Here is a 17,557-nt window from a genome sequence, read left to right on the forward strand (position 1 = left end):
ATTTACATGCTAATCTCCACATGGGACGCCACCCATAACATTCACACACATACATAATCACACTCTTACCCAATCGCCGTCCAGCCATTTACCCATACACCTTCTCACACATTCACTCACACTGCATTCTCCCCATGGGCACCCACCCAGAACATTGATGCACACAAACACACATTCATACACATACAAAATATACATACATCCCACATGCACCAGATGCGCGCATAATACACACATTATACATTTAAAAAAAAGTTCTTGCCTGTTTCCCGCTGCAGCTTCAATCCGCTGGTCTGCTTTCTCACTCCACATCTAGACATCTCTGGGTCCCGTGCTCCACGCAGACAGGAACCAGGAAGCAGGGAATACCACCCCTTAATAAAAGCAATGTGTTTCGCATGTAGAACAAATGATCATGCCAGCTGCTCCCGTAAGTCAGCAATAAGATATAAAGTGCTTTATTATAATGGCAAGTTAGACAAATACTGGCAATGTAAATACTTTATATACATACAAATTATATTCACTTCAGTAGCAATCATTTTAAATTTCATCTTTTTCTAAAAGTCAATATTGCATTATGAGTTCAGTCGTTACATATAAAAAGTGGGGGTAATGGAATTACCATTACTTTTAACGTACCGCTGAATCCTGAGTCGGCGCTAATTCCACCAGCCGAATTGCCCCAGTGGAAATAGTGCCAGGGTTAATTTCACCAGCATATTCACCACCCACATTATAAAAGGTATTTCTGCTGAATTACAAGTTGAAATACCACCAAAAACGAGTGGTAATACTGCTAAAATGCAGTGCAGTTACCTCCACCTTTTAGGTTCAGGTACATGCAGGCAGGTGCGAGAAATAAAGTCACAGGTGCACCCAATCCACTCAAGAGGGCTACATAAGGCACACAGCTTCCACAAACACACTTTCCAATGCCAGGCTGCCACTAGCCATTGCAAACTAGGACATGCAGCTGTTCATGCTGCATATTTACCTACGGAGGCAGGAAGACCAGCACAGGGTGTAGAGTGGAGGAAGACGAGACACCATGAACAGCGATCACCCATACCCAGTCAGACACCCACTTTGTACCCTCACTGTTAGCCAGCTGGTCACCCTGTACCGGGTGAACAGGACAACCATAGGTGAGATAATCATCGCAATCCAGGAGGACCTAGATAGCAGGATAAACATTAGAACATCTTTGCTCCCACTGCTGAAGCTAGTGTATGTCCTGCAATTCCTGGGAACTGACACCTTCCAGCACTCTGCGGCCATTATGTGCAGCATGCTTCAGCCCACATTTGCAATCACAAGTGCTGGAAGCCCTCCTGCACCATGTGTCCCAATACACCTCCTGCCCACCACCCCGGCACAGGAACCTTCCATTACTGTTATGCTGAGGCCAACATGCCAAATATCCTTGCTGCCCTGGAATGCACCCATTTGGCATGGGTGGCACAACAGGAAGCAGTATCACTCCCTCAACATTCAGGTCACCTGCAATCTTGACGTCTGCATCACACATTGTTGTGCCCGCTTCCCTGGTTCCACTCACAATACCATGGTCCTGCACAACAGTACACTGCTTGGATACGTGGAGAAGAAAAGAGGGAAATGGATGTGGATAGTAGGTTAGTACATTGATAGGCAAATAAGGATGATATGTTCAATCATTACATGGTGAAATGCCTGCTTTACATCGTGGTTAATGCAAATAAATGATATTAATTTATTTTTAAAGAATGACATGTCGCATCAATACCACCTAAAGGATGTCAGAGCACTTTACCATTGGTAATCAAAAGACAGATATAGAAAATGTGGAATGAGCCAAGGAAACAAGGACAACTAATAGAATGGAGCATATGTTGTAGAAAGCAAGCTACATGCCGCAAACCTACAAACACAAAGTCTGACATTCAAATTGCAGTAATGTAAGTAATTTGGATCAAGAGCAGTCAACATATTGTTTTTTTTGATGAATTCAGTTAATGACCACATGCATCTACCAAGAGCTATAGCTAGGTATATAGGGAAATGGGAGACACTGTAAAGTCAAAACCACGTTTCAGTCCCTGTTGCCAGAGGTCTGCAACCTGAGGCTCTCCAGATGTTTTGGACTATAATTCCCATCATCCCTCACCATTGACTTTGCTGGCTGCGTCTGTATGTAGCTGATCCCTGCAAGACAGATATATGTACAACACGCTTAATAACCAGAGGTTTCTAAGCACGGACCCGGAGCTCGAACCTGTGTTGCTCTGTGTTGTCTTGCTTCCAAGGCCAGCACAATGCCCCTGAACTATCCTCCCGAGACATAGCGATATAGACTGTCGAGGGGAAATTAATGGGGACTTACCACAGGGTGAGGATACAAACCCTTTTTCAATTTTAGCAGAGAACGCTGATGATAGTGTGTAGCACCTGGGGTATTACAATAGTGGTGCTCAATTCTCTGCGAACATGATGTAAGTACATTTCAGCACTAAGGAGAGTCACAGGGTGCCTGCACCTAATCTGTGGAAGCAATGAAGGATTGGTAAACCCACAAACTATCAACAGATCAACATAACAATCATCAGGTGAATCACCTATTAACAAGAAACACATACACTGTGAACATGTGTATAATTAAACCAGCCAGTCAGGCACATAAATAATGTTATGAACAAATAATGTGTGCAAATAAAAATGGTCTTCACTTATATACATCTGCACATCTAAAGGACAAAATAGCATTTAAAACAATCAGTGGAGATGAACATAATCAAAATAGTATCCTGTTGTTAGATATAACGTCATGGTGGATTTCTGCCTTCGATGCACTGGCATAACAGGTGCAATGATACTCAACCACTATGTACACTATGTAGCATACACTATGTATCAACCACTAAACCAAAACACAGTTTCTTATGGTACTCAATTATTGACATCAGAAAGAGGAACGATTGGGTCAGCCTTGCCAGTATGTAAATCGGATTTCTAAATATCTCGTTCTCCCCCTGATCAGAGGGTGGCTAAAAGATTAGCCATGAATGATTCCTGAGCATAAAATGAAACCAGTGTCAACCTTTTGCCCTGCAAGTCCGCCCATAATATAATGTACCTCCCCATGAATCTTCCTTTCCAGAGAGTTGCCTAAATGTCAGATACTTATGGAGTAAGATCGATACCCCCACCTTCTTACTAGTTGTTGAGGCGTGGTAATATGTGAGGTTTTCCCTGTCGTGCGAACTTTGTTAATATTTGCTTAGTAAATGCATCTCTTGCAATGCCAGAACTTGCAAATGTAAGCACTTAGCCTCCCAGAATAGTTGCACGCTTTTATTAGGGGAATTACGTTCCCGAACATTCAGCGATCCAAAGGCAACAGACATACCTATATTATTTCTGTGTCACCACGTGCACTTTCCTCATTTGTTGCCAGCCCCTCTGATGGCAGCATGGGTCGGGGATCTTCTCTGTGTCGTTCCTTGTATTGGTGTTCACGTGAACATTGTTTCCCCTGTGTTACATTCTCCCTGTGTGTGACTCTGGTGTGTCGACAAATATCTCTCTCTCAGAAAGTGCCATGACTACTCCAGGGAGGTCTCCTCGCCCCGCCCGACAGCCCCATGTTTGGAACATTCACCCAAGAACATTAGAAATCGGAACCCTAAACAACAGCCTCAACTTTAACAATTAACAACATCATCTGTGCCACTTCCCACTTCCGCCTAAGCTGCAACATGTCAGCCCCCTCCAAGCTCTGCAGTAATAAAGACGCTGAGTTCTCCCCTTAATTATCTTTAGCTTCCATCCAGCTCCCGCTAGACATCACCCCTTGGTTTTCATAGGGGATATGAAACCCCATGTTTCTCTTTGCAGCTTTCTTCCAGGAGGGTCTCCCATAACAGGCTTCTGTGTTGGTCATGCGCTGTTAACAGTTATGTCCAATAGTTTGAGGCCCACTTCCACTGTAAACAGAGTCTACAGCCGTCAGTCCAACCAGAATTGCAATCCAAAGGGATAGATCCATCTGCATTGATGTCCCTTTTTCTCAGCTCCTCTATGATCTGCCTCATCAGTCTCCGCCCCATCAGTGTGGCTTGAGAAACATCTTGATATACTTGCACCGCAGAGTCTCTGAACGCTATCTGGTTCGCGTTTCTTGCCTCCCCCAGGATAAGTTCTTTGTTTTTATAATCATGAAGTTTCACCACTATGTCTCGAGGAGGGTGATCTTTGTCAGTTTTTGCAGGGTCCATCTGTGTACTCTGTTGGCCGCCTTCCTCTTCTTTACCTATTTTCTTTGTTGTCAAATTTCACTTAGAGAAAGGTAGTTTTCCTTGAGGGAGATCAAGTTGTTGCTCATTGAAGACAGTTGCTGCTCGAGATGGATCACTCGCTCTCCCATATCTGCTATCTCTTTCTTATTCTCACTGATGGATTCTTGCATTTCCTTCTGAAGTGGAACAAGTTCTGTATGCAACGAGTCTTTGATGTCCTGCTTAAGTGATTCTAAAGAGCGCACCAAGAAGTCCAAGGTGAGTGGCACCAAGCCCATCTTAACAGTTTTGGGGGACTGGGGCACAGACAGCCTTGGGCCCCCTCAGCCCCGAAACCCATGTTGCACCCCGCAACCAATGTCCTACTCCCACTGCCCTCCAAACCCATGTCGCCCCCGCGACATGACACCCATGCCCCCTCCATATCTCGAGTCTAATTCAACAGATACTCCTCTAAGCTTTAAATGGATTATCTAGTTGTTAATAAAATATAAACATTATACATCTGTGATCGGTTTCCCCAAGAGGATGCTATATTAAGGACATTTCACTTTGTTTTTGTTTCAAATAATATATTTTGTAAGAAAATAAAGGAAAAGGATTTTAAGCAAGCATTTATTAAACAAAATGAAAACCTAACAGTACAACATGAACTTTTTTGCCTGTATGAATTGTATGAATGTGTCCAAAGTACAAACACTTGGAAAAACATGAAATAAATAAGGCAGTACAGAAATGACAAAAGCATGTAACAAAACATCAAAATTCACTTGGCATTTCAGTTCATGCCCGCACGGCAAACACATTCAAGTAATCCTAGAAAGAATGAGATGACAGTGAGGATATGCTTTCTACACCACCAACGTTAAACTATGTATTTCCTTCTAGATTTGCGTATTGCAAAATCCTTAATTATGTCTAAAAATTGTATCTCTTGAGGCATTTCAGATTCAATGCTTAACAGATCAAAAGAATTCAGCCTGGCTGAAGCATACGATTTCGTAGCTCACTTTTTATCAACTTCAATTTTGAAAATGAATGCTCCCCACTGCAATTTGTCTTCATCATAGAAAGGAATATTCTTAATGAAATTTCTAGATTTGGGAATGCAGTGCCAAGCTTATCTACACCTCAGCTGCGCCTACCAGCGGTGGGCATAGTGCTGTGGCATGCATTCCGACTGCACTACAGCATATAGTGGGAGAAAGCTCAGGGGCCACAACAACTTGCCTGTGAGGCTGTGACCCCAGTGAAAGGGGAAATATGCAAAGCTGGACCAGCCAGTGGATTGTACCGTGGAGTGGGGCAAGGAGCTGCAGCCAGAATTTGACTCTGATGTTGACGTGTATCTTCAGCACGTGCTTGAATGCCATATAAACGAAGAACAAGGACATTTGTGTGCCCACAAAAAAAAGCCAGCCACATGCACTTCAGAATACAGAGGATTGCCTCAGATCTGTGGAGCCAGAAGTGGCAATTGTGCCTCATAAGAAACAGTGTGTGCCTGTTAATGGCCGGGGGTGGTGCACAATGAGCCTGGGACGCTGCAGAACAGGGTCAGCTACAATATTGGTCTCTATCGTGTGAAAGATTTATAATATATCATCAAGGAACAACATGATCTTAAAGAACACAAGACAATGATATGTGCCATAGCATTCCATCAATTGTATCCCAGCATCTTCAGCTGGCACCCCCTTTGCTCTTGGCATTGCCACCCCTTACACACTTCTCCATCATCCCAGTGTTGCCTATACTCTCTTTGACACCCACTGGCATGCCTGTTGCTCCTTTCATGCTCCCCTTCATTCCCCCCTCCATGCCACCTATCCCCTTGATCGACAGGTACACCAGTGGCAGTTCCCACGCACTGTCACAACCCTGTGTACTGGATATCTACACACCAGTAAACCCCACACCTCTTTTCAACCTCTTGTCCTGGTTAATCTCTGCGGCAGCACAGATCCACTGCGCCCACCTCATAGTGCACCAATGCCCATTTGCCATTGTGAGATATTACCCCCAGAGAATGAGCAGTACATTTTTAGCAGTTTCAAATGTACCATCCCGGGTGAGATGATCAGTGATGTGTTCAAGCACCTGAGCAGTTTTACATTTGGTATAATATTGATGGGCTGGAAACCAAGGCAATATGAGGACCACAAACTCTGCATTGTGCATGTGCGATTTACTGGGGATCACACGCCGAACTCATTCTTGTCGATGCACCACCAAAATGAATGGTAACTTCTGTGGCCCCACTGCCCTGCTTCCTCCCCCACCGCATTTAGTAAAATAAGTATCTCTCACATCCTCATCGAGCCAACATTGCGCCACAGAGACGGCTGAGAACATGATCTTCTATGAGGACATGTCACAGTCTAATGGCAGAGTCCTGGTCAACACTGCACCATTGCCAACCTACCTGAGACAGAGAGAGCTGAGCAGCAGACAATCAGTCTTCTTCTCACTGTTCTTCATCACCGTCACAAGCCTCCAAAGCACACGTAGCTGCCTGCTGGCTTGGCTTCGGAAGATCAGGGAGGCTGACAAGCTGCGCAGAAGTGCACTGCTCACTCCAGCCCAGCCTGCACTGGCACGTGCCGTATTCCCTAGGTGTGGGGTGAGGAGGGGAACCACGAGCAAGAGTTGTTGTCAACAACTCTTGCTTGTGGTCATGCGTCGTCCTCTTCCCCCTCCCCCACTGTTGTTGTACAGTGAATCAATCATGCCATGGCATGGATGACAATCGAAACAACAGCGTCGGCCCGCACCTGCTGACAGAGTCTGAAGTTGCAAGCATCAGTGCACAGACGGATACAGGACACACAAACGGGGGGATAAAGGGCATTGTATCCCCCCACTTAAGATTGTGGGGGGACGCCCATGGGGGGCCCCCCTCCAGGGCCACCAGGATGGGGGGCCCGGGGCACGTGCCCCGTTTGCCTCCCCATAGAGACGTCCCTGGGGCACTCCTGCCATGGCTCTGGACAGGGGCCCAGGTCTTACACCCACTTTGGCCTGTCTCGGAGGTTGTTTAGAGGAGGCTGTCAAATAAGCTGGTATGCCCATATCTTTTGCGTTACAGGCAGATTTGCGCATGATGCCCGTAGATACTTGCATGTTGGGGATCTCTCCCAGCTGCTCCCTGTCAGCCCTCTGTCCTCTATGTGTAGTTCCTCTATCTGTCGCCCTGGCCAGATCTCCCTTGCTCAGTCCACTTTTCTGCTGGCTGTGCTCACTACCAAAAAGTTTGATGCCAGTATAGTTGTTCCTTGCCTTCCAAATGTCGCATGTTCAAGCACTAAAACACTCCCCTCCAGCATATCAAGCTCCGGCCAGTCTTGACTTGCCCATGTCTTCTGTTGACAGTATAGGTAGACCTTCCTGCCTGCAATTGCCTATCAAGTCTTCAGTTTCTCTCTCCTCATTTGACTGCTAAATGTTGGAGCTCTCTTCCCACTCCGCCTTCCTGTGCCACTTCCCCGCAAACTCTCTCACCTTCTGTGTGTGGCTTTTCTCTGCTTTGTGGTGCTGGCAGTCAGAAACCGCTGCCCACCCCTTCGGGCAGTGACAACCCAGCGGGTCATCCCGCTCATATCTTCTGGTGATCGGGACGAGCTGGTGTGGCCCATAGAAGAGCCCACCCCCCCAGGCACCTCCCCAGTGCCCCATCGGTTCTCCTGGGTGCCCCAGGGCCCATAAGTACCCCGGAGAACTGCTCTGTGAACTCCTGTTCTCCTCTGGTTCCTCACTGGCCCCTACTTTGCTGCACTGTGGTGCGTCTCGTTTCTCGCTGGGGCCAGGAGGCTACTGGAGGCCCAGTGCTGCTGCTTCTTCAGCTCACCCCGACTCTCATGGCTGCAGGCTGCAACCCTGCGGGAATGGCTTGAATGAGTCCAGAGCGTCTCAAGTCCACATATTGGGACTACGTTTTGGCAGCAGTGATTGTAGGTGTCTGTAATATTGCCACTATACCATTTTCTGAAGCCAGAGCCAAGCGAATCGACAAGGTGCGCTGACTAATCCATCATCTTGGCCAAGCCCAGAATACCCCTTTTTCACATGTTACTGTTTAACTGTATGTCTTTTTTTCATTCTATACTTTGCATCACTTAGTTGTCCAACTACTCTACTAAATATCATATATTTTTCCAATGAGAAATGAGTGCACATTTCTCCACCAAATAGAAATGTTTTGTGTACAAGTCTAAAATACTTGCAACAACATTTTGCATATGTTCTTCTTTTCTCAAAACCAGTGTAATAAAGGTATAATGAGATGTTAAACATACATGTATACCCAGAGGCCATTCCAAATCTGAAATCATATAGGGCCAGGATAAATGCATATTAGAAGTGCAAAAGTTAATTGTATCATTCAAATGGCCATAAAGTACTTCTCATTGACATTTAAAATATTGACCAACATATGATGAAGCTTTCGTTCCTATATGACACCAGTTGTCTTGGAGAATGACTTTTGATTGCTGTTGTTTTATTTCTTTTGCTTGCATCACCAATAATCCTAACAAGAAAAAATGGCAGAACTCCACTTCCTCCAAGGTTTGCTGCTGGACACAAACTGCACTCCATATGTGCAAGATTGTGCCCTGGTGATATGACACAATGTGGTCAAGCTTGTGTACCGTTGCTCCGGGATTCACAAACCTGCTGTAGATGGCTCAGGTGCTTGCCTCGGTGTGAGGAGCAGTCATAACAGATGGGCTTGAATATCACCTTTGCCAAAGGCTTTTCTAAATGTCGTTCCATATTTTCCCTCATGTTGGTGCTTTTGTTTACTTAAAGACAAATCAAAGCTTATCTTCTCTTTGTTTAGGGATATTCCTCACGGATCGGTAGCAGAGGGGATGTGCTGCAGTCCGTATATTGATGCTAGATAACTGGAAGCCATTTGTTCAAGGATCAAGGTTCACACGTTCAGAAAACGCTGACATGAAATGCCACTTTTTAGTTCCCACTCCACAAACAGATGCACTTTTTTAGTACCTGAACTACAGAATTAAGAAACAGGAGTTCTTTGTTAAAAAACGTGTACGCCTGTTTTGGCTGCCTTTTTATGTTTGTGTCCTTTGATATTTTGGATTACAGTTTGCATATCACATTGCATTTATAAATAATGTAATTGTTCCATCTACAATGTGGGTTCAACCCTTATGCACGCTTGGAATATCAACTAACCTTGGAGCTTGGTAACTGGCGCCATGGAATGTTTGATGGGTTAGTGTGTGTGTTGCTAAATTATATAAAGAATTAGTTCAAACTGCTTTAAATGTAGAGAGCAAGTGTTATTGTAGCCTCCTGAAAGTTTTTCTGCACTCTAGCCTTTTTACACTTTGGTCCTGAGCCATGGAATTATTTGCAGGGAAAACCAGGACTTTAAAGGCCATTCTGCATGCAAACCCCCCTTCGTCAATTCATGCACTTGAGGTTGATTCATGGAATCGACTTTGCAGGACTTTTCCGGAACTCGAAAGGGCTTTGGGAAGGTCCTGCACAGCTCTGCGAGCAGTCGAGCGCCTTGCGGGGCAGGCCTGCGCAGAGAAGTAAATCGGGGGCGGAAGATGCATACTACCCATAATTAATGCATAATGAGGAAGAACAAGGTGTAACGTGGGCATATCGAGGGAATGCAAAGACATCACATAGAGAAACCAAGCATATTCATGGATCTGACCCGCAACATCTCGTCAGGGCAATCAGCACACAAAGCTGCTGAGCATCAGCACACAAAGCTGCTGAGCACACCTCCAAGTGAAGACATAGAAATGACAGCGCAAAGGTAATGTCTGTTCGAGGATTTGGGGGTGCTTGCATGCAGTGGGGTGCCGTTCGCAGTTAGGGGTGCGCATACAGAGAGTAGTGTGGTGCAGCTGCGGTTTACGGGGGTTAGCACGCAGATTTACTGGAGAATATGCCCAAGCTACAGAAAATGGCACGCATGTTGTCAGGGTGCCAGTAACAGTTACGGGGACCCCACGCAGTGTCACTGATGGGCGGGCTGGGTTTTGGGGAACCCCACGCAGTATTACCAGGGTGTATGAGTTTGCAGCCGAGGAGCCCACAAAGGTAGGTGTAAGTGGTGGAATTTGCTTTGCATGGGGGCGTGTCAGGGGTTTTACAGCTGCTACTTGCACATAGGGTTACTTAGCAGCACAGATTCCATGAGTGCGCACACATTTTTTGTGCTCAGGATGCGCAAAGCTGTTCTTGGTGGGTGAACTTTGAGGGATCAATGTGCACTTTTCCATGAATCGGGCCCTTTGTGTCTGCAAAGTTTTATATTTTCACCTTTTCAGTAGCCAATTTCGGGCGAGCCATTATGCATGACACATTTGAGTGACATTATTGCTCGTTTATGCGTACTAGTTAATGGCAGTTTGATACGATATTCATTTATTCTGCGGAGCAGCTCTCAGACCCAGCTTGATAACAGCATCCATCATGTGGTTTCCCATTGGCAGGCGAACACTTCACGGCAGCATTATTGTGCTGTATCCTCAGGAAGGTGCCCAATAAAATGGAGGCTTTGTTTACTCGTTTAGCGAAAGCCATGCTTTTTCTTGGCTCAATAATACGGATTAAGCCATCTCTGACTGTGTGGTCAGGTACATCCTGTGAAACTCCTATTAATTATTGCTCAGATTTATAGTACACAAGACTAAAGTACGCTTTTTCTAAATTTCAATTTCACAGTCCTTTTGAAGAGTGACACTCTCAGGCATCCACCATACCCATATAGTGTGTCTTTTTTTAGTTGCAATGCATTATGGAGTACCCTTAAGCAAAACACTAATAGTGGATTTTCTCACTTGTTTCGCAGTTATCCATTGCCAAACTCTTTGGGGGTAATTCATATAATTCGGCGCATAAGTGGCGCACGCGGGTATTCATGGAGTTATACATCCATAAGCAGCCGTGGCGCAGCGACCCTGCAGCAGCGCCAGTTACACCCCCAACCCCACCCCATGTCCCAAAAACATCGCACAAATCCAGTACATGGCGCAAAGGCCAGTGGAGCAGCATACATCCCCCCAACCACGTGTAAAACATACACGCACGCAATACACGCACCCCGCCCGCGCCAGCAAAAATGCATGTAAAACTACCCGTGCACCCCTCGGAATACACGTACCCCGCTTGCGCCAGCGAAATCGCGTGTCAAACTCCCTGCGCACTCCTCGGAATACACATACCCCGCCCACACCAGCAAAATCGCGTGTAAAACTACCCGCGCACCCCTCGGAATACACGTACCCCGCTCGTGCCAGCAAAAATGCATGTAAAACTCCCCGTGCACCACTCGGAATACACGTACCTCGCTCGTGCCTGGCCTATCACGTGTTAAACTTCACATGCACCCCTCGGAATACAAGTACCCCACTCGCACCAGTCCTATTGTGTGTGAAACTCCACGCACATCCCCGGAATGCAGGTACCCCGCTCGCGCCAGGCCTATCGCATGTGAAACTTCACACGCACCCCTCAGAATACACGTACCCCGCTTCCCCACTCGCCCCAGCCCCATAGCGTGTAAATCTTCACACGCTCACACCTCGGAATACACGTACCGCGCTTGAGCCAGTGAAAACACATGGAAAAAGTCCCCCCTGTGGAGTGGGCTGCCTGCGGGGCATGCCCAGGGGTGATGGTCTGCCTTTGGGGCATGGGGAGGGTGGATGGGCTGCCTGCTGGGCATGGGGAGGGTGCATGGGCTGCCTGTGTGTATTTCGGGGGTGCGCATGTAGTTCCACATGCGATAGGCCTGGCACGAGCGGGGTACGTGTATTCCTAGGGCTGCGCTGGGAGTTTTACATGCAATTGGCCTGGCACAAGCGGGGTATGTGTATTCCTTGGGGTGTGCAGGGAGTTTTACACACGATTAGCCTGACGCGAGCGAGGTACGTATATTCCATGGGGTGTGTGGGGAGTTTTACACGTGATTTTACAGTGTTGGCCCTCCTGGGTGTGCTCCTCCCACCCCCGCTGCCCCGCAGGCAGCTCATCATCCCAGAACATGACCCGCAGGCAGGCCAAATGGCACCATGCACTTGGGAGCCCCTACTCATGTCCCCAGCCCACCCACAGTGACGGGCACCTGCCAGCAGGCCCCAATTTATGTCCCCACCCTACCCCCAGTAACGGGCACCTGCCAGCAGGCCCCGACTTATGTCCCCACCCCACCCCCAGTGACGGGCACCTGCCAGCAGGCCCTGACTTATGTGCCCCACCCAACACGTCATCACAATCCAGATCCATGACCCTTATGGCCACCCAAATCCCACACCACACCACCCCAGTCCAAACACCCAACCAAGCATTCCGTCGACTCCAAATTGAAATCCCCATGTCATGATAGATCCCAAATAACCAGTATGCGCATGAGTACAAGTCCGTCAGACCCACACAATGGCAACACATGACTGAGAAAACCCACATTGTGACATGCACAAAACCAGTGAGAGAATACCACATAAATGAAGTAAAAAAAATAATAATGTTTTATATACAAAAATAAATGAATGATACAAAATTACACAAGAAGAAAATGATAAATAAAAGGATGTCGAAATGAAGGAAAAATTATTATTGGTGAAATGAATAAAATGCAAAGAAAAATGCCTCCAAAGTGCCCGTCCATAACACCAAATCCAAAGTCAAAATAAAAACAAAACCATTCCTCCATGGTAAAAATAAATATGTAAAAGCAGGTCCATAACTATATACAATGTAAAAATCAAGGGTCCATGTGCCCAACAATCCAAATGAAACCTTAGAAAAAACCTACCTAATAAATAACTATTTACAAAGGCGGCGGGCTAGTCCAAGGGCTCACTGTTTGATGTTCCGGCCTAGGGCATCAACAAACTCCACGTCAATGTTCCAGAGGCAGGCCTGTTCCCTGGACTCAAGGTCTCGCAGGGATGCAGCCATGGAATCCCTCAACTGCCTGCGAGTTTCCTCAAGGCCCTCCGCCCGCCTCAAAGCTCGGTGCATGGAGTTCTCCACTCTGACCATCCTGAGCCATGCCTTCTCCACCCGCCACCTCTCTGCATCTATTTGCCGGCCCAATCGCTGCCACACGGAAGACACTCCAGTCCAGGGTCCTCCTGCCCCTCTGCCGATGCCTTCCCCCGGGGTGTTGATGGCCGGAGCCATGATGCTCCCATGCTGAACCTGCTGCTGCCTCTGACGCAACTGCCTCTGCCACCACAACGACATCCGGGCTGAGGGAATCCCCCGGCGCCGTCGTGCACATGCCCTGTCCGATGATGCCGGCACATCCTCCATCCGCTGGGGTCCAGTTGGTGGGGTGGCCACCCCCGCTGGACCTCTGACTCCCGACTGCAGCAGGGATGGGATCTCCACCTGGCTGGCTGCGTTGGTTGGGGCAGATCCCCAGGGGGTCCTGGGGGCATCTGGGCCAGAAGACAGCATGGAGAATGACTGGCGTATAGTATGCACAGAGGAGGAGAGGGACGCAAGACTGGCCGACACATGGAGGAAACCCCCGACCACGGACCCTCCCAACTGGGCCACGTTGGCACACAGCTCTGCGTGATGACGTGCGTGGTCCCCCCAGGAAGCATGCACGTCATCACGAATGTCACATGTGCGCAACACAACACCAATCAGGACAGACTCCATCCAGTCACGGGTCCCCTTGTACGCAGGTAGAGGAGTGCCAGATGACGTGAACCTCCCCCCTACCTGCGGACGGGCCTGGGACGGGGCATTCCTGCTGGTACATGGTGATGCAGTCACAGTGTCAGGGACAGAGACATGCACAGGCACCTCCACGGTGACCTGTGCTGCCTCCTGCCCATGCCCCTGGACTGCACTACTTGCACCAGTGGTACCACACCCACCAGGACCCATGTGCGGCTCTGTAGTGGCCTCCTCCTCCTCTGTAGACACCACCAACCTGGATGGCCCTGCACCGCCTTCCGCCATTGCAAGCCACTGTGGGGGCTCATCCGCCCCCACCACTGCAGCCGTAGTGGCAGACGCGGCACCAGTCCCCTTGCTCCCGGATGATGGAAATTCCTGGGAGGGTGACTGGCCCTTGCATCGCCGGCCGGTGGAGGCATCCATGCCACTTTCCTCCACAGCGCTGTCTCCGCCCTCTTCTTCACTCGCCGCTGTGTGAAGGGAGACATTGAACACAAGCATCAGGGTACTGTACAATAGTCCCCTAGACAGAAAGCAATAGCACATAAGTGGTACCGTTAAACGTCTCTCCCAACAACACATGGGTCAGTGCAGGCAACACATATGCAGGTACCGGCATGGCACATGCAACAAACATTTGCATCCATGTCCACTGCACCATAGAAACATCCAATGGTGGGCTGAAACTCACCGGAGGGTCATGCATCTGGCCCCATATGCCCACAGACACAGTGGATACAAGGATGAGTAGGCTGAATCAGTTAATCAACACATCGTCACGGACATGTGTCATGCATCCATGGCGTGCACATTACTCAGACACACGGGCATGTACATCATGCATGTCCATGACAGCAGCACACATCTCTCACACCCCAAACATGTCAAAGTACAGACACAGGCATGCATACATGTGTGCATTCCGCATGCTGCTCTGCCTGATGCATTGTAACACATACACCATCTATGTGGGTCACACCTGGCTGGAATCACATGCAGCACCATCATGTCTCTGCACACACACATTCATACATGACCCATGTCACACATGCAGCCAAGTAGCTAACCACCAGCACACTGCAACATGCACTGTTTTAAACGTGAATGCATGGCCACTTACCGCTCGACTCCAGACGGGCCTGCATCCTGAGGATCTGGTGGTGAAGCACTGGGTGAATGGCCTCCAGGACCCTCATCTGCTGGGTGGTAAGCGGTGCCCGGTGCCCCACTGCATCTGCTGCCTCTTAGAGGCGTTGGGCCTTCTTGAGTGTCCTGGTCTTGTAGTACTCCCAGCGTTTCCGGACGTGTTTCATGTTGTGGGGTGCCACCCCCTCCGCGTTGATGGCACCACTATGTCATTCCAGATCCTCTTCCGTCCTTCACTGTCGGCGTGCAATGGTGTGAAGAGTCATAATGCCCCAGAACTTGCTCCACCAGGATACCAACTTCCTTTTCACTGAAGCTGGTAGCCCTCTGGCTCTGTGCTTGGGGGTTGCCATTGGTGCCGCAAGGTGTTGTGTCAGACATGGCAACCCCCAAGGCAGGTGTGGGTGGGTGCTGGGCTGTGGAGTGATGGAACACCAGTCGGGAGTCTTCTGTTCCAGCAGGGGTGGTCACAGCACCTGGACCCCTGCAGATGGCAGATGTGCAGGCACAAAATGGCAGGGCACGGTGGCAGCAGGCAGGCAGCAGCAGTTGGCTCGTGGGAGGCTGCTTGTGGCTATGGGGGGCTGTAATTCGGCATCTGGGCAGGAGCATGGTCTTCGTGTGTTGTCGCGTGGCCAGCTTGATATGGAGGATTTGGCACGTGACAAACAGCATGTTTGCGTGAATACCGAGGAAAGGCCCTTGGCGCATAAGCGTGTAGGTGACTTAACGTGCACTCGGGTGTTTCCCTGGCACGGGTTGAAGGTCCCACGTGGGTTTCCATCGCTCTGTACGTGCTTTTCGTGGAAAGCAGTGCGTGTGTTTTCCAGGCATTGGGGTTCACACGCGATTACTTTACAGCGGTAACAGTGCGTACTTCTTCGTTTGGCGTGGGTGTTGGCTACGCGTTCTTCTTCTAAACGCAAGGCAGACAGTGAGTCGCACACGCTATTTTTCATAATGCGGGTGTCCCTGTTAGTCGAGTACCACTTTTTTTCCGGGCATACTAGCCTGCGTGTTGATCACGTACATATTTTTTGTGTTCCTGGCTGCCACAGCGTACCGTGTGTGTTTTTTTACATGCACGTGGGCTACAGGGGTCGCGTATCTCTTTTTCTTGCTTTTTTTGGATGCCTGAGCGTTGCGTGACATGTCATTTCTCCTAAGGAGCCACAGAATGGGACATTCATCGTAGCTGTATATACGTGTTTGTTGTTTGCGCACACTTTTGTAATGCGCAGGAACGCTACCGCCTGCCTTCATTGTTGCGGACGTGTTTAGGCCTCTGCGCGGGTTTCCCCGATTCGATTCCATGAATACATGTGGTTCACGTGCGTGTGGGCATTCCATATACTTCGCAGCAGTACATCCCCAGTTACGCCCTTATTTTCACGCGCTGTTCCCCATTCTGCGCATTCCGCCCCGTATTCTGCCCCCTTTTTGGTGTGTGTGCTAACGCTGTGCGATTTCGCTGTGCGCATCGCGCATGGCATTCTGGATGTTGCAATGATGTGTGCGCCCGTGTGCGCCACGCACGGATTTGGTGCACATCCAGGGGAAAACACACGCAGGCCCTTCCATGAATCGCACGCGTGCGCTTGCTTTGTCACGCTTGCGCCAGCTTGCACCATGATTTTCGACGCACATTTGTTCCATGAATCGGTCACTTTATGTTGCAGCATTACAATGTCCACCGATGGCACGTAACAAACTTGTTTGCACTTCCGTCTATCAATGTGTCACGCCTTAGTCTTGTATAATGTAAAGGTGCAAGCCATGGTTGGTGACTGGCATAACTCATTCTGTTAGTTAATGGCCTGATTCTGCAACTCTGATGACACAATGCATAGTGTGAATATAACACTAGTGTAGACGTGTGGCCTTCCTCTACAGTATAGTGGTTGGCAGGTGTAGGGGTTCAATGGCTACTGGGGCCATTGTTCTCTTGGTATAGATGCAGGCATCCATTGCTTCAGTATGCATATGCCAGAGTACTGTACACTAGTAATGTCATAAGTTGTGTTAATTAATATTTACTAATCGCAAAGCACCACTAGGTGGCACATTATAGCCCCACAGTACTCGGACAGACAGCACAAACAACATGCTACAGCCAGCTAGGCCAAGACCAGGCCTGCAAACCCTGCTCTAGACAATCCCACAATACCAGAACAACCTAAAGCAACCAACAATCTGCTGAGAAAAGGTCGCGCAACAAGGAGAAAATAATGTCAGCGACTTCAAGGGTGACATAAAGAAGCGAGGATCCCACAACACTCATACCTATAAACACAAGGGCATGCCATTTCTCACACTTAACATCCAAAACATCCACACCTGAACCAGGTATGCAACACCTGCAAATCTACAGTGCCAGAATTCTGGGAAAATCCTGAACAACCAAACCCAAACCCGCTCAGGAGATAATAACTCCGTCCGTA

This window comes from Ambystoma mexicanum, chromosome 1q, assembly GCF_040938575.1.
Source record: "Ambystoma mexicanum isolate Mex_15411 chromosome 1q, UKY_AmexF1_1, whole genome shotgun sequence".
Classification (NCBI taxonomy): Eukaryota; Metazoa; Chordata; class Amphibia; order Caudata; family Ambystomatidae; genus Ambystoma; species Ambystoma mexicanum.